The following is an 18,255-nucleotide window of genomic DNA, read 5'->3' on the forward strand; positions in this document are numbered from 1 at the left end:
GGTGATGTTGATATTAGTCATTTGGGGTTTATCTAATGTTTTTCTCTTGGTGAAACTGAAGTTACGGGTTTTGGAGACAGAGGCTACAGAGGTTAAGTGCTATTCCCATGACATTAACCAAGGATATATATTATCATCATGTTTTATCACTGTTGATGCTAATTTGATTACCTGGACAAAGTAGTTGAGGTCAAGTTTCTCCATTGTAAATTAATCTTTTTAATTTTCTCCCTTCTCCCTTTCTATGTACTTTTTGAAAAACAGTTGCTATGTTCTGCACATACTTAAGAAGTGGAGAATTATGTTCCTTCTCTTTATAGGCAGATCTTCTACACATATTTGTATGTCTTTCCAAAGGCATTTATCTGCTCTCTACCAGTTATCATAAATTAATTCAGTTTTTATACCATATGCCCTGTTATGTGTAATCATGGATATCTGTTTTGCCCTACTTTATTTTGTTGGTCAAATTATTCCACTACTGGCCTTTGTAAGGTCTTTCAGTTGGCACCTGTACTATTCTGAAATATACACACCATTGTAGTCTCATTTGTTTAGGTGGTTGATTTGGTTGTATAATTGTTTAGCATTTTCTTACTCTCTGGCAATACAAGGCGCTCCAGGTTAAACATGTTGATTTCTTTCCTAGGACTAGTATAAACCAACTCTTAACCAATTCTTTTTTTTTTTTTTTTGCTGTATGGTGTTACAAACAAAACTACGGGCATTGGGTAGGAGTCCGTTTACTCTAGGCTTTGTCATGTGACAGACCAAAGGAATATATGTGTGTATACTGTCACATATACACATATGCATTCCACATTTTTCCATATATATGTATATACAGATAAAATGAATTCCTATTAATGTCTTCAGCACCACACAAATCTAATAAACATGAATCATTCTACTCAATCCCACTACTTCTATGTAACCTCCCACTCTAGCAGTGAGAAAGAGTAAGAAAGTACCCTTCTTTTCCCACTCCCTTCAGTGAGGTCTTTTCATACATTTGTTATATAGTAATGTTATTTTATAATATCTGCATTGTTCCCTGTCATTCCTCAATCTACTGAATAATGTTTTCACTCACATACATAAAGGTTAACTAATTTTTGATGTAAAGTTCTGCATGATTTTTAAAATAGTATTATTTTATTAATCCACTCATGTATTGAAGGGCACTTGGGTGGTTTCCACATCTTTGCAGTTGTAAATTGTGCTGCCATGAACTTTCTAGTGCAGATGCCCTCGTTATACAATGTCTTTTTTTTGTTTGGGTAGATGCCTAAAGGTAGGATTGGTGGATCAAATGATATTTCTATTTTTAGCTCTTTGAGATATCTCCAAATTACTTTCCACAGGGGTTGTACTAATTTTCAGTCCCACCAGCAGTGTAAGAGTGTTCCAATCTCTCCACATCCACACTAGCATTTGTTTTTTTGGGACTTTTTGATAAAGGCCATTCTCACTGGAGTTAGGTGGTATGTGTATACCATGGAATACTGCTCAACTACAAAAAAAAAAAAAAAACAATGGTGAACTAGCACCTCTTATATTATCCTGGATAGAGCTTGAGCCCATCCTTCAAAGTAAGGTATCACAAGAATGGAAAAATAAGCACCACATGTACTCACCATCAAATTGGTACTAACTGATCAACACTAAGGTGCTCACATGGTAGTAATATTCACTGGGTGCTGGTCAGGTAGGAGCAGTGTGGTAGGGAAGGATAAACTCACAAGTAACGGATGTGGAACGCACTATTTGGGAGAAGGGCACGCTTGTAGCCCTGGCTTGGGTGAGACAAAGGCATTATATATAACCAAACTGTATACACTCCCATAATATTCTGAAATAAAAAAATAAGAATAGTATTATTAACACATGATTATAGCATCAGAGAATAATTTAATTGCATACAAAAAATTCTGTATTTTACCTATTAACTTATTTTTCTTAAGCATCTAGTAACTATTATCTTTATATTAACTTTATAATTTCCCCTTTTCATCATAGTCATATAAATGGAATTACACAGTATGTACTCTTTTCAAACTGACTTCTTTTCTTAAAATATACCTTTAAAATTTATGAAGTGTTTCTCTTGATGGTTTAGGATTTGCATTTTACTGGGGATTAAAGGTATTGAGCATATTTTCATGTGTCATTGGATGTTTGCATAACTTCTTTGGTGGAATGTCTATTCACACAGTTTACCCACTTTTAATTAGAATATCTCCCTTTTGATTTTTGAGTTGCAAGAATGTTTTATATATCCTTGACAATAGACCTTTATAAGATACATGACTTGCAAACATTTTTCGCAATCTTTGTGTTATGTGTATAGTGTACTTTGAATCATAGTAGTTTTTTGATTCTGATGAAGTTCAATGTATCTACTTTTTTCTTCTGTCACTTTTATTTTGGTGTCATATTTCAGAATCCATTATTTCACCTAAGGCCATGAAGATTTCTTTGTGTTTTCTATTCTATAGGATTCATGGTTGTAGCTCTTACATTTCAGTTTATGATTTATTTTGAATTGATTATGTATATGATATGAGGGAGGAGTCAACTTGCTTGTGGATATCTACTTTTCCCAGTAACATTTGTTCAAACAATATTTTTCCATATAAAAATATCTTGACAAGGTTGTAAAATCAGTTTGCCATAAACATAAGAATAATTTTGGATACTCAACTCTGTTCAACTGACCTATATATTTATCCTTATATAAGTACAAGGATGTTGTGATTACTATCAATTTTTATTAAGTTTTAAAACTTAATAAAAGAAACTGTAAGTTGAGTACTTCAAATTTGTTTTTCTTTTAAGATTGTTTTGGCTGGTTTAGACACCTTACATTTCCCTATAAATTTTAGAATTAGCTTTCAAATTATTGCTAAAAATGAAAAAAAAAATGTAAGCTAGAATTTCCAGGAGGATTGCATTGAATCTGTAGATTCCTTTGGAAAGAATTAGCATCTTGACAATATTAAGCTTTCTGAACAATAAAAATCTAATATTTTCCATTTATTTAGAATTTCTTTAGTTCCTTGATATTAAATTTATTTCTAAATATATTTCTTTTTTGATGCTATATTAAATTGAATTTTTTCTGAATTTCATGTTTTGATTAATTGCTATCATATAGGAATACAGTCTTTATTGATTTTGTATACTGCAACATTACTGATTTTTTTGGTTATAACCCTATTTTATTTGATTCCTTAGGATTTTCTATATAATAGATTATGTCACTGTAAGTAGAGATTGTTTGGTTTCTTCTATATTTATTTTTCTAGCCTAATTTTATCAACTCCATTCTCTAGTACAATGTTTAGCAAAAGAAGCATTAGTGGTCAACATTTTGTTTCTAATCTTGGGAAAATTACTGAGAATTTCTTGATACTTTGTGTTGTTATGTGAATTTTTCATGGATGACCTTGTGTTTTTACCGGAGTGGGTTTTGGATTTGTTATGTGTTTGTTCTGCATTTTTAGAGTTGTTCATGAGGCTTCCATCCTTTATTCTCCTGATATAGAATATTACACTAGTTTTTTTAATACGTTTTACCATACTTAGGTTCCTGAGATAAATACCCTTGGTCATAATGTATAATCCTGTTTTATGTTGCTGAGTTGATATTACTTTCATAAGGATTATTGTCTCTGTTTCTTGAGGCATATTGATCCATAATTCCTTTCTTGAATTGTGTGTTTCTAGTTGTGGAATCAGGGTTAACTGGCCTTATATAATATATTGGGCAGTGACCTCTTATCTTCTGTCGTGTTTATCTTCTTAGAAGAAGAGTTAATAAAAGATTTCTGTTAATTTTTTAAAGGTTTGAAATTGTTTACCAGACGTCATCTTGACCTGAGCATCAACAGACTCCTAACAGAAATCACGTGAGTTTAGAATGGGATCTTTCCTCACTTGAGCCTTCAGTTAAGACCTCAACCTTGGCATCATCTGCATCTGGATTCCTCACCTAGGGGGACTGTGAGTAATGGGTACATGGTTGTGAGTCACTAAGATAAGTAGTAATTTGTCATGCAGCAATAAATAATAATACACTTTACATTAAATGTTATGTGCTATCCTGGATTAGATCTCAAACAGAAAGGTAATATTAAGAACCCCAGTAATATGAAGAAATTCTTTAGTTTGGTTGTACCTTTGTCAGTTTCTGAGCTTTTATAAATATACTGAGGTTATATAAGATATTAACAATGAAGGGAGAGAAAAGGTGAGTCAAATTCTATATAATATTAATATCTTTGCAACTTTCTTTAAATCTAAAATTATTTCAAAGTAAAAATAAAGTGAAATGATGGCTCATATATTTGAGATCAAGACACACTGTTAACTTAGCCTTCCTGGCCTTTGACACTGGATGCAGATACACTCAACATCTTAAATTATAAATTATATGAGTGTATTCTTTATTTAATATATTGATCAGAGAAGAGCAAAGCCTATCCCATTTTCCAAGCACTCCAAAATAGAGTTGACCAGAGTAACACATGAGCAGAGTAATACATTCGTGAAAACCATACTGCATCTATATCAGCAGTGACTAATCCGTAAAGCTATTTGTGTGATCATATCCACATGACTAGAAAGACAAATGAGAAGGAAGAAAAGTTTAGACACACAAAGCTGTTCTGGATTTAAGAATTGTATTTGGCTGGGCACAGTAGTGTGTGCTTATATTACTAGCTACTCAGGAGGTTAAGGCTGAAAGATTGCTTGAGTTTGAGGCTGTAGTGCAATGTTATGCTGCCTGTGAATAGCCACTGCATGCCAGCCTGGCTAATATGAGACTCTGGCTCTAAAAATAAATAAATAGGATTCAGGCTGTAAATTACAAATAACATTGCTCATATTTATATGATTAGGCCTGAAATTCTCAAAGTACAGATTTTTCTGTCTTTAGAGTTTTACTACTCCACTGTAAACTTTTAAGTAACACCTTGCCATTTCTATCTTACTTCTCAATGAATGTTTTGAACTATAGTTTATAAAATTACCTCACTACATGTTTTATTTTTGTAACTTTTTGTTTGATTTTGAGATATCAGTTGGGATGGTGGCTATAAACTGTAGTCCTGCCTAACAGAATGCAAGGTTTAGTCCTGTGCCTTAATGGGATGATTTTTTTTCCTGATGGGTGGCCTAATGCCTGATTGAGCTGTGACTAGCTATCCCTCTCACAGGAAAATTATATATACTAGCACTTGCCCTTGTGGCTCCTGTCTGACCTGTGTTCAGTTTATTCCTACCATGATAGCCATTCTATAGAAGAGCACTGAGTCAGATAAAGGTGAGATTCAGGTGTTCTGGTCAGATGAGACTCAAGGAGGCAACTGAAAAAAATGCATAACATAAGAGAAGCAGTATATTACTTACAGATCCCTGAGAGAAGAGTACAGCATTCCTCAGAGGCCCAGGGGAAGGGGAGAGATCTCCAGGACACATACTCACAAGAAGCAAGGGTGGTTGGGGAGCAAAGCAGGAGAGATAGAATGATGGGCCAGTACATTAGGCAGTGTTTTCCAAAGAGAAAAAAACAAATAGAATATAGATTAAGATATAGATAGATGACAGGGGATTTATTAGGTCAAGTGATTGGCATGATTATGGAGTCTGAGAGGCCCCACAACAGTCCTTCTGCAGACTGGGTACCCTGGTATGCTGTTAGCGGGGCTCAGTCCAAGTCTGAAAACTCAGAACCAGGAAGCACTTGGTGTACTCTCAGTCTGAGGCTAAAATCCTGAGAGGCTGGTGGGCTACTGGTAAAAGTCTTAGAGCCCCAAGAAGAGAAAGACTGGAGTTCTGATGTGCAAGGGCAGAAGGAAGAGTGTGTCCCAGATCCTGGAAGGAAGGGGATGAAATCCTCTTGACTGATTTTTCTTTTATTTGAACCCGCAGCAGTTTGGATGGTGTTTGACCCCCATTGATCTTACTTATTCAGTCCACTGATTCACACACCAATCTGTTCCTGAAACACCCTCAGAGATATGCCTAGAAGTAATGCTTTACCAGTTCTTTAGGTAGTTCTTAATCCGGTCAAGTTGATTACTTAATATCCAAATAAAGACAATAACAAGGGAATAGTTCAGCCTAAGGGGGTACAGCTATCTTGCCTACAACTAAAAACTACACTAACCATTTTCTCTTAAGTTAAAGTCCTTAGGCAATGTTTATTCTTCTCTTGATATCCCATAACTTCAGTACTAAGTCAGTAGATCTCATGTTGCATGATAAAGGAACAAGAGAGGAACAAAAATGAAGATAAAGATATTTGCTACATACCTATATATAGCTATATATACACACATACACACGCAAACATATTCTTAACAAAATAAGGAGGAAATACTCATGACAATTGCAGTCTTGGTTTCTGTGACTAGTCACATGGTTGTAGCTGGTATCCCTCTACTACCATTCTGTATTCACTTTGTCTTCCACAAGCACTTCAGTTGGTGCTACTTCTTTACCTGGCAGGGTGATTGAAAGCTGCATTCCTGAAGGAACTGGACCTTTCATATTCCTGCCTGGACTGGTTGTTGTTATTTCCCATTGACCTTAGTCACAGGGCATGGTAATATTAAAGAAATGCTATATTACTTTTGTTTTCTGTTCCTTATATCAGAATACCTGAAACTGGGTAATGTGAAAGAAAAGAAACTTATTTCTTAACGTTTTAGAGGCTGAGAAGTCCACGGTTGAGGAACTACATCTCATGAGACCCTCTTGGTGGTGGGGACCCTCTGAAGAATCCCAAGGAAGCACAATGTATCACAAAGCAATGGAGCTGAGCGTGCTAGCATGCTAGCTCAACTCTCTTTTCCTTTTATAAAGCCACCAAGTCCCCCTCTCATTATGACCCATTAATCTCTAAACATTAATTTATTGATCTATATTTGGATTAATCCATGATTGGGTTATTAGGGCATGATTAATCTATTATTAGACTATGCCCTAATGATTCAATCACTTCTAAAAGGCAGCACATCTCAATACTGCCACACTGGGGATAAAATTTCAACATGAGTTTGGGAAGAGACAAATATTCAGCCCATGGCATTCTACCCTTGACTCCCCAAAACTCATGCCCTGTCATATGCAAATACATTCATTCCATCCCTATACTCCAAAGTCCTAATTCATTCCAACACCAATTCAAAAGAACAAAGTCCAAAATTTCATCTGTCAGCCTTTGAAATCAAAACAAATTATCTATTTCAGATAGAGTGGTGGGATAAAGGATGAGGTATACTTTTCCTATTCCAAAAGAGATAAATAGGCAAAAAGAAAGGAGTAACAAGCTCTAAGCAAGTCTAAAACCTAGCATGGTAGATGTTACATCTAAAATGTTGAAAATAATTTATTTTGACTACTGGTGCTGCCTCCTGAACATACTGCAGTGGAGGTTAGACTCCCACAGCCTCCGGCAGCGTCGCCTCTATTGCTTTCCTGGGTACAGTCTACTTAGCTGCTTGTACTAGTTGTAGTCATGTTACAGCAAAGCTGAGAACAAACCCAATGGCACAAAAAGGGTGGAGAGAACCAGGTTTATTTATGCCAGTGGGCTCAGAGGGGGCTTGCCACCAAATTCTGAGCCCTGAACAGAGAATGTAGTGGTCTTTTATGCATTTCATTTTAGGGTGTTACAGCAAAGCTGATTGAGAACAAACCGAATGGCACAAAAAGGGCGGAGAGAACCAGGTTTATTTATGCCAGTGGGCTCAGAGGGGGCTTGCCACCAAATTCTGAGCCCTGAACAGAGAATGTAGTGGTCTTTTATGCATTTCATTTTAGGGTGTTACAGCAAAGCTGATTGAGAACAAACCGAATGGCACAAAAAGGGCGGAGAGAACCAGGTTTATTTACACCGGCCAGCTCAAAGGGGACTTGACACAAAATTCTCAGCCCCGAACAGAGAGTGTAGCAGTCTTTTATACATTTTTGTTTTGGGGAGGGTGTAGGGCACAGTTACAATGTGGTTATCTTTAGTGTGGAAGGGTCTTCAGTGACCCCAGATTCTGGTAGAGAGTCTCTGTGGAATTTCTTCCTGTCTTATCTTACCATGGCAGAAGTTGCTACAAGCAGTTTATGGAAGCAAGGGTTATAGCAGTTTAGCAATTACATAGGTGCTTGTTCATGGGGAGGAGTTTTGCTGAGAGGAATTTTCCTTTGTTCTATCATTTCCCCTCTTTGATCCTTATTACAAAATTCTTTCTATAATGCATCATGTAAGGGATGATATCCCTGTAAAACCATGAGTTGGGACACTTTTTTTAGATGATGTTTTGTATGAAGCCGCTGATCGAGTTAAAGATGAAGGAGCCTAAGGTTATGGGGAGAAGTATAGTTATGATGAGTCCTGCCAGTGGCAGTGACCATGTAGCCCACGGCTTGAGGTTGAAGCCCCATGACTGTTCTAAATCTTGCTTTCTCCTTTTTATTCTTTCTTCTAATTCTTTAACTTTTGTGGTTACTATCCCTGATTGATTTAGATAATAACATTCTTCCCCCAGAAAGATGCAAGTTCCCCCATTTTCTGCAGTAAAGAGTTCCAGGGCCCAATGTTTTTTTAAGGCCACTACAGCTGGTGAATTTATTTGGGCTTGTAGAGATAGGAGGGAGTCTGCTACTCTTTCCATGTCTTCATTTAATTTCTGGGATAATTTAGTATGTGTTTAATGAAGTTCCTTGGCCATCTAATCCAATCTATTCCAATGCCAATTGGTCCTCCTACTAGGAGACAAGCCAAGAGAGCCCGCTTTTGCTGAATGTTTATGTGTGGGCTCAGAACCTCTTCTAATTCATTGTCTTAAAAAAATAGAGATATCAGGTATGAAGAATATTTGTACACAGCTACCAGACCAGTTTGCTGAAAAGGAGGAATATGCCTGATTTCCATAGAGGAAAAAGGTACCTTTTGGGGAGAAGATCATTTCTTTCCAAGACTCAGTTTTATTCTGTGTATATAAACTTCCAGGGACCTCCCCTACAGAGAGATTTCTTGCATCTTATGGAGACATGTTATGTTTCCCTTTGGGAGGGCAACCAGTTTAATATTGCCAGCTATTAGCCTGAGAATAACAGTATAATTAGTTTGGGCAGTGGGCTTGGTAGTTTTCATTCCACCCAGAGAGTACTGGGACTCCCATAAAGACCCACTTTTGTAGTGGGAGGCAAACCTAGCAGGAAGTATAGTTGGGCAGGGCTCATAGAGTAATATTTAAGAACTTGGCAATTAATGGGGATATCTCAATGGGTTCTGTAAGTTTTTTAATTCCACTGAGTTTGGGGGTCTGTTTGGCCGTGGGATAGTTATACCGATTTCGATGAGTTTTGTTCTAACCTTTTGGTCAAGTATTTCTGCTGCCTGGTCTTGCACTTCCCCTCCATCTGACATCCCTACACATGTATATTAGGTACAGCACACCATCTTTCCCATTGGGTGCCCACAATGGATTGGATCTGGGATAGAGATTTGCCCAGTCCAGTAGGTTGAGTCCTTATAGACACACGGGGTGGCTTTGGACTAGCAATGACCTGGCATGTGGATTGAAGAGATAAAGTGAGATCTGGCCCTTGTACACCATTTGATTTTAGATGGTAGCCAGAAACAGGTCTTCCCCTCTGATATGCACAGGCATGTGGGAGGGAACTCTCCCTCTGCTAAGGGGGTTACAGTTAGTGCCAAAAGTAGAAGAAACATGCTGTTGTGGCCCAATACAATATAGTAAATGTTATTCCTCCCCTCACTATCCAGTCTTTAGGGGTCACTGTGTAGAGTCCGATGCCCAAGGCTATGGCCAAAAGTCTGAAGAATCTGGTAGCAGTGCTGAGAGCCAGTTGGTTCATTTGGCTGGCTCAGTCCCTGGTGTTGTAGTCTGGGTGGGCTTTCCATGTAGGTTGTCTCAACCCGCGGGACCTTCTGTTGCGGGGATCAAGGGGGACCATGCCTGAAAGAGATGGGTGAGAGAAAGGAACGAGACCAAGCAAAGGATTGTCAAGGTCTGCTTTACTAGGTTTTTTGTTGGTTTTATAAGCATACAGAAACAAAGAAGTAGGGAGGGGCAGCAGGGGGGTTAGGGTTGATCGGTCAAAAGCAGTTTAGGGTCAATCAGTTACAAACATCCTAGGGTTTATCAGTCACAGATAGCCTCTGGCACCAAGCCTGGAGGGTTTATCAGTCACAAACAGCCTCTGGCACCAAGCCTGGAATATCTTGCAATCTTTCTCGGAACGGCCATTAAGCACCTTTTGACAGCTCAGGGTATTTATGGGTTAAGACCCTCAAAGGCCTCGGTTCCTAACATCTCCCCCTCTCTTTATTAATATGAGGGAGATTTGTATAAGTTGGTGGAGAGCCTGTCTTAGGCTACGCGATGGGCTTTTGCGACCAGCACCCCAAATATAAGATTGGGCGATCAATGTGAAGGTGAGGCCTCTGTCTTAGGCTATGTAGGTGGCATTTAGCTCTGGCACTTCTGATTATGAAGTGTGCCCCCGGGCATGGACCTACAATATTCTCGTCATGGAGTTACCTCACTGCTGGTGGGGTGTGCACCTGGTACGCGGCATTGCGATAATCTCGTCATGGGCGTCTCTACAGCCTTTGGAACCAACTGCGTTCTATGTCTGAGGCAAGGTTTGAAAAATTTAGACTCTCTGTGGCTGTATGGGGAGACTCTGTATGGAGGTCTTCTCTGGAGCCTCTTTGTCCTAGCCGTTGGTAAAACACGGAGACCGATTTTTGTGTGGCTGCGTCTACCTGTGACTTTACAAAGTCAGTTAGTTTTTTGAATGCTCAAGGCCCAAAGGTGAGGAGCAACAGAAATTTTATAAGCGGCCCTAAGACACTGGGAAGCAATGTGGATAGCCAAGGGGATGTGGAAAACCAATTTTGATACCATGCTTTACTCTGTTCTCTCCGTTTTTTTCTATCTTCTAGGCTTTGTCTAACTCTTTTAATGCTATCTTTTACCAGGCCTGTTTTGTCTGTGTAGAAGCAACATTTTTCTTTAAGTGCTGCACACAAACCTCTCTCTTGGAGGAACACTAAGTCTAGGCCCCTTCTATTTTGCAACACTACCTCAGAAAGCGAAGCAAGGGACTCTTTAAGATATTTTAAGCCCTGCTCTCGGAGATCATTATTGATGGCAGCAGAGAGCTGCAGGTACTGCTGGTTGGAGGTGACCAGAGAGGCTATACCTGTTCTAGCCCCTGTGGCACCAAGGCCTAGGACAACTGCGAGTGTTATGGCCGTGATGGCACTCTCTTTTTCCGGGGCATTGTGGTGCCGCATTCTCAAAAGTCTGAGCAGTTTGTCAGCAGGGTGTATAGTGAGTCTGGGGAGGAGCATGACTAACACACAATATTTTCTATGCTCAAGAAACGTTGCAGTGACTACATACAGGGTAAGACCGGAGGAACAAGCAAAGTAAGAGGTGTTAGGTGCCTGAATATACTGAAAGGTGGAGTTGACAGTAATTGACTGATTACATATTTTTTTAAGGGTGCGGGGGGAAGCATTTTTGGGCTAAGAAGGCAAAGGCCTAGGCCTGTGACTTGGCTGAGTGTCAGGCCATTATGGGTCTCTAGGCCCCATTTGAGTTTGCTGGTGTCGTTAGTAAATAATAGTTTATTAAATGTAGCGACACCTTCATAGAAGGGAGGCCGGGGGGAGTAGCATACCCAACATTCCTGATATTTTGAATTGTTGGCCTCTCGGATGGTCCTGACAGAGGCGTCGACCAAGGTGAGAAAATTTAAAATGAATAGGGCGTGATTAAGCAGGGTTTTGGAATTATTTGTCAAAGGGTACAAAATTTTTTTCTTGATTGTAGTTTGGAGAGCGTATTTTTTAACGTCTGATGAGCTCTCTCTACAATACCTTGGCCCTGAGGGTTATATGGAATGCCTGTAATATGCTTAATGCCTAGCTGAGCACAAAAGCTTTTGAAGTTGGAGCTGACATATTCTGGGCCATTGTTAGTCTTAATAACTTTAGGCTGAGGGAGGGAGGTGAGACAGGCTATAATATGACTAATAACGTGGCGGGTGGCTTTGCCTGTTTGTAGGGAAGCAAAGATAAATCCACTGCAAGTGTCTACAGAGACATGTACATATTTAAGCTTTCTAAAAGGAGGGTAATGAGTGACATCCATTTGCCAGAGCTTCCCAGGGATCAGGCCGTGAGCGTTGACTCTTAGGTGTGGCTCAGGGAGAACGGTAAAACAAGCCCTGCATTGGCGGATGATTTCTCTGGCTTGTTCTCTAGTAATGGAGAATTTAAGCCTGAGGGTATGGGCATTGAGATGGTGTAAATCATGAGCCTGGCGTGCAGCGCAGACAGGATCAACAGTGATAGTGTGGACTGTGCCTGCAATGTGGGATGCCTGATCAACAAGATTATTTCCAGCGACTAGAGGCCCAGGAAGGCCACTGTGGGTGCGAATATGGCCTATGAAAAAGGGCGCGGAACAGGAGTGAATGAGTCTTTGTAGTTGCTGGAACATTTGAGTGGTATTGTTGGAGGGCCGAATATGAGGCACAGTTTCTAAGGTGGCGACAGCATGAGCAACATAAGAACTATCAGTATACAAGTTAAATGGTGACTGATTTATGTTTTTGAAGACCGTGACTAAGGCTGCTAACTCAATGAGTTGAGCGGAGGAGAACCCGGTGGGAAAACTGTGGGCCTGGCCATTAATGCTATAGGCCGCGGTGCCCGAGGAGGATCTGTCGGTAAAGACTAAGACGGCTCTGGGAATGGGGGAGACTCTTGTTTTTTTGGGAAATATTACAGGTGTCCGATAGAGGAACTGAATTAGTTTATTAGGGGGGGTAATGATTATCTAGTTTGCCCTGGAAAGACGTACAGTTAACCGCCAAGTCATTGTCATTTTGTATTAGCCACTGAATTTGAGAAGCATTATAAGGGAGTATTATGACATCCGGATCTTTTCTAAAGAGCTTAAGGGAGTTTTCTCGCCCCAAGCGAATAATCTTAGCTACTAAGTAAGGGTAGGTGGGAAGGATTTTAGGGGAGGAAGCCGATAGGTGAACCCAAAAAAGAGGCTTGCCCTGCTAAAAGAGTCTCGTGGGCGAAAAGGGGGTGGGGAGGACAATGAAGTACAAGGGGGAATCTGGGGAGAAGTAGCCAATGGCCTGGGCATTTATGGCCTGCTCAACTAAATTAAGCGCTTGCTGCCCTTTTTTAGTTAGGGAGTGGGGAGAGGTTGGATTGGCATCTCCCTGCAGGATGTCAAATAGGGGTTTTAACTGTCCTGTGGTGAGTTTTATTTTTATTTATTTATTTATTTATTTTTTTTATGCAGCCCGCTGTTTCTGATGTGGTGAGTTTTAAATATGGGCGAAGCCAATTAATATCGCCTAGAAGGCGCTGAAAATTATTAAGGCATTGAAGAGAGTCTTTTCTGATTTGCACATTTTGGGAGAGGACCTTATTGGGGAACAATTTAAAGCCTAGGAACAGGTGAGGGGGGGAAAACCTGAATCTTTTCAGGGGACAAGCGGAGGCCTTGAGCTTGTAAGGCCGAGACAACCTGCATGGTAACTTGATGTAAGGTTGTCTCGTCGGCTCCGGCAAAAAGAATGTCATCTATATAATGAATTATATATATTTGAAGATGTTGAGTTCTAAAATAATTAATTGTCTGAGCCACATATTTTTGGCAAAGGGTAGGGCTGTTGGCCATGCCTTGAGGCAATACTTGCCATTGGAAACACGGGGAGGGCCCTATACAGTTTACTACCGGGAGACTGAATGCGAAGCGTTTGCAGTCATCTGGCTGCAATGGTATGGAGAAAAAGCAGTCTTTCAGGTCAATGACTATCTTATAGTAGCCTCTGGGGATAGCTACGGGCCAAGACAAACCAGGCTGGAGTGCCCCCATGGGAACCATTGTTTGATTAACAGCCCGTAAGTATTGTAGCAGCCACCACTTGCCAATCTTTTTTTGAATGACAAAAATGGGAGTGTTCCATGGTGAAGTAGAGGGCTCTATGTGTCTGGCAGCTAATTGTTCCTGCACTAACGCTGTAGCTGCGGCTAGCTTGTTAGATGGGAGGGGCCACTGATTGATCTAGACAGGTGAGTCACTCTTCTAAGTGATTTTATCTGCCTGAAGTGCAGGGGGATCAATGGCCCTTACAAAAAATGGTCTTTGAACCCTAGTCTTGATTTGTCTGACTTAGGGAGGGTGGTTAGGGGTGCTCTTAGTCTTTGACCCTCTTTGCCTAAACCCTGTCCTGGGAGGAATCCCTGTTTAAGCATTTGGCTGGTCACAACTTCATTTGGGCTGCACATAATGACATTCATTTGTGCAAGAATATCACGCCCCCACAAGTTAACGGGTAGGTTTGGGACTACAAAGGGTTGAGTGGTGCCTTTGTTTCCCTCAGGGTCTTCTCAAAATTTTTGAGCTCTGGAGAGTATTATTAGACTGCCCTATACCTTGCAAGTGCGTAAGGGAGGGCTGCAGTGGCCATGAATCGGGCCAGGCGTCTTGGGCAATAACTGTGGAATCGGCGCCTGAATCAAGAAGGCCTTCAAAAAGTTTACCATCTAATTTTAGCCGCAGGGTGGGCCGTTCTTTGGTGATAGCTTGGACCCAATAGAGATCAGAAGAGCCAGGGCAAGAAGCACCTCGGGTAGAGGCGATGGCTGGGAAGGATGTATTAAGGGGCAAGGGTAATGCCTGAACTAAGCGCTGTCCCTTAGAGACACACACAGGGCCGGTAAGCGCACTGGCTAGGATGTTAATTTCCCCTGTAAAGTCACTATCTACTATGGAAGGGTGGACTATGAGCCCTGCAAGAGTGGAGGAGGTTCGGCCCAGAATAAAAAAGAACATGTTAGCCGGGAGGGGCCAAAGGAGCCAGTAGGCAAAATTTGAACACCATTCTCAGGTCTTAATATTGTGTCGGAGGAGGCACACAAGTCCACTCCTGCGCTCTCTGTGGTTGCTCGGAGGAGTCTAGGGGCTGGGGATCCTCTTGTCGGCTGTTCTCTGAGGCCGACTGAAATTGAATAGGGCGAGGGGCCTGCGGCTAGCCCCTCAGGCCGTTTCCCGAAAGGGGGGGCAAGGGATTTTCAAGGGCATCAGTCTTAGAGCAGCACTCACTAGCCCAATGGTATCCCCTCTTGCAGCGAGGACAGAGGGAGGGGGGCCGAGTTGGCCTGCCTGGTGGTCCACTGAGGTTAGGGGGAGCAGAGGAGGTGGCTAAGGGACACTGTCTCGCAAAGTGCCCTGGCTGACTGCACTTAAAGCAGTCTCTCGGTGCCGTGGTTTCTTGGATGGCAGCCCCCACCGCAAGCTGTACAGCCTGCGATACCTTATGGGTGAAGGGGTCAACATCGTTACACATTCTAATCATGTCATTAAGGTCTTTATTTTTAAGTTTGCCCCTGAGGATGGCCCTGCAGGTGCTGTTGGCATTTTCATAGGCCAATTGTTTGAGGAGTTTGTTATTGCCATCCTCTTGTCTGAGGGTCCTCTCAGCAGATTCTAAAAGCCTACCTACAAATTCACTAAAGCCCTCTTTAGCTTCCTGGGTGATTTTTGTCAGGGGAGTGAGAACAGATCCCGTAGAGGGAAGTGTTCGCCAGGCGCCGAAATCAGCTGCGGCGGTCTGAGACAAAAACCCGATCTGGAGTCCCCTTTGGCGCCGTTCAGTGGCAAACTTTCCTTGTCCGCTAAGTTTTTCAAGGGTCCAAGATGCAGAATTGGGTTTTTTTAAATTATTAGCAGCCATAGTCTGACAGCGGTTGAGAAAGTTGGCCTTCTATGAGAGGAACTGTCCGCGAGAAAGAACCGCCTGTACTAGCTTGATCCATTCTCCGGGGAGCAGGTAGCCGCCTCCCGAGGCTGCCTCTAGGAGGGAGTAGGTAAAGGGTGCATTGGTCCCATACGTCCTAACAGCAGAATTTAATTCTTTTAAAGTCTTAAGTTTTAGTCTGCGGAACTCAGTGGACTCTGCAGTGGGCCCCGGGACTGCCTCCTCCGGGGGGTCATCACCTTCACTTTCTCTTTCTCTCTCTTCTGTATCCTCATTATCTGAATCTTGGGGCGGGGACTGGCTCGATTTAGGGGTGGTAAGGTCTTTCTGGCTACCAGACCGGGTAACTACTGGGAATGCTAGGGCTTTATGAGAGGACTTTAAGGATTTTTTATTTAAGGTGGCATATGATTGGGCGGTCTCATGATGTGGGTGGCTAATGAAGACCGAATCTTTAAGCGTATCTTGGAGGGAGGACAAGTCTTTGGAAAGCTGGGCAAACTCTTTTTGAAGTTGTAAGACATCCTTCAATTGCGTAATCCTTTGACTTAAGTCTTCTTTGGCACGCAAAAGCAAGGGCATTGTAAGGGGAGGCATTAATGAAGGTGTGCAAAGGTGAGGCACGTAAGGAGGAGGTCTGTGGGGTGCCGCGGCAAGAGGCGGCCATTCGGGATTGTGATATCGGGCTGCTTCTTCCTCGAGGGTTGCTTTCTCTGCGGTGTCGAGGGACTCTCGGAGGGGTTGTCTCTTGAATACCGGGTAGTTGAATGCATGAGGGGCAATACCCTCGGGTAAGGGAGGGTAGAGGGTCTTGGTGTTTGGCCTACTAATCAGGGGCTCGTCCCTAGATGTCTGGAGCTCAACCGATGGGTCTGGAGGGGGCATATTAATACAAACTGAGGGGCAAGGGGAAGGGCATGTTGGTCTCTCAGGATTATTAGGGGGAGTCGACCCTTTGGCCGCCTCTAACGACGTTCTCCAAGCGGACCGTGACACGGGTCGGAGGCAAAATTCTGCTACGGAGAGTAGCTGCTTCTTATTGGGGTCTGAATCTGCCCCTTCAACAATATCTCTGATTAGTCCCCAGTACGAGAAAACATATCCAGGGACGGCATCTGGGCCTTGATTCAGAAGTAAATTGTTTAAATCTCTACCTACCTTTTGCCACTTGTGTGGGTGAATTTCAGGTCCATCAACTATGAACAAAAAACTTTACTAAGTCCTTTTTCTTAACTCTAATTCCTCTCTCTCTGAGTGAGGCCTTGAGATCCTTGATAAAAATGGCCTCTTTAGACAATGAATGGCCCATCTCGATGGGATGACAATGTAAAAAATCTACTCACCAGACCGTCAATTCTGTGAGCGGCAGAACGGAGGTCTCTCTAAGGGTTTCTCGGCCAAGGAGCTTGCGCTGGCGTCATCCGACAAAGGTCTGTACCTCGAGTCCCACGTTGGGCGCCACTTGTCCCGACCCGCGGGACCTTCTGTTACTTGCGGGGGTCAAGGGGGACCATGCCTGAAAGAGATGGGTGAGAGAAAGGAACGAGACCAAGCAAAGGGTTGTCAAGGTCTGCTTTACTAGGATTTTTGTTGGTTTTATAAGCATACAGAAACAAAGAAGTAGGGAGGGGCAGCAGGGGGGTTAGGGTTGATCGGTCAAAAGCAGTTTAGGGTCAATCAGTTACAAACATCCTAGGGTTTATCAGTCACAGATAGCCTCTGGCACCAAGCCTGGAGGGTCTATCAGTCACAAACAGCCTCTGGCACCAAGCCTGGAATATCTTGCGATCTTTCTCGGAACGGCCATTAAGCACCTTTTGACAGCTCAGGGTATTTATGGGTTAAGACCCTCAGAGGCCTCGGTTCCTAACAGTAGGTGAACCTTGAGTGGATTTTCTGGGTCCCATTGTGCTGTCCAGGAGTCTAGGCAGTCATCAGTTGTAGCCCTCTTAGTCTTAAGTGGTGGAGTTAAGGTATTATACCTGTAACTTTAACAGCAGTAGGGATGACTAGGAAAACAGTATGGGGGCCTGTCCAACTGGGTTCTAAGGGTGTCTTTTTCCACTCCTTAACTGAAACTGAGTCCCCAGGTTCGTGGGGATGGACTGGGAGTCCTGAGGCTATGGGAGTCTTTTCTAAGACAGTGTGATTAATCTGGTTTAGGACTTTGGATAGGGAAACAAGTTGTATACGTAGACTTTCTTCCCCTATCTGCCTAATATCTCCTTTGATCCTCTTGGGTGGGAGTCTTTCATATAGAATTTCAGAGGGGTACATCTGACTTTGGGGAGTGGTAAACTGAGTAGATCTGTCCAGGGTAGTTGTGTTTCCTGACACAACATTGCCGGGGTGGTCTTGAGGGTTCGGTTCGTGCATTCTCCTTTCACTGAACTTTGTGGTCTAATGGCAGTATGGAGTTTC

At 42.0% G+C, this 18,255-nt stretch overlaps 1 long non-coding RNA gene across 1 annotated transcript in view; it reads left to right on the forward strand.

Annotated features, from left to right (window-relative positions):
• The window catches only part of LOC105871321 (uncharacterized), a 139,270-nt gene extending 126,139 nt beyond the window's left edge, over window positions 1–13,131 (forward strand). Inside the window, exon 9 of the long non-coding RNA XR_012920102.1 lies at window positions 3,848–13,131. This is a non-coding gene — a long non-coding RNA (uncharacterized LOC105871321). The remainder of the gene's footprint in view (window positions 1–3,847) is intronic.
• Window positions 13,132–18,255: the final 5,124 nt, after the last annotated feature.

Source organism: Microcebus murinus, chromosome 7 (genome assembly GCF_040939455.1).
Source record: "Microcebus murinus isolate Inina chromosome 7, M.murinus_Inina_mat1.0, whole genome shotgun sequence".
NCBI lineage: Eukaryota > Metazoa > Chordata > Mammalia > Primates > Cheirogaleidae > Microcebus > Microcebus murinus.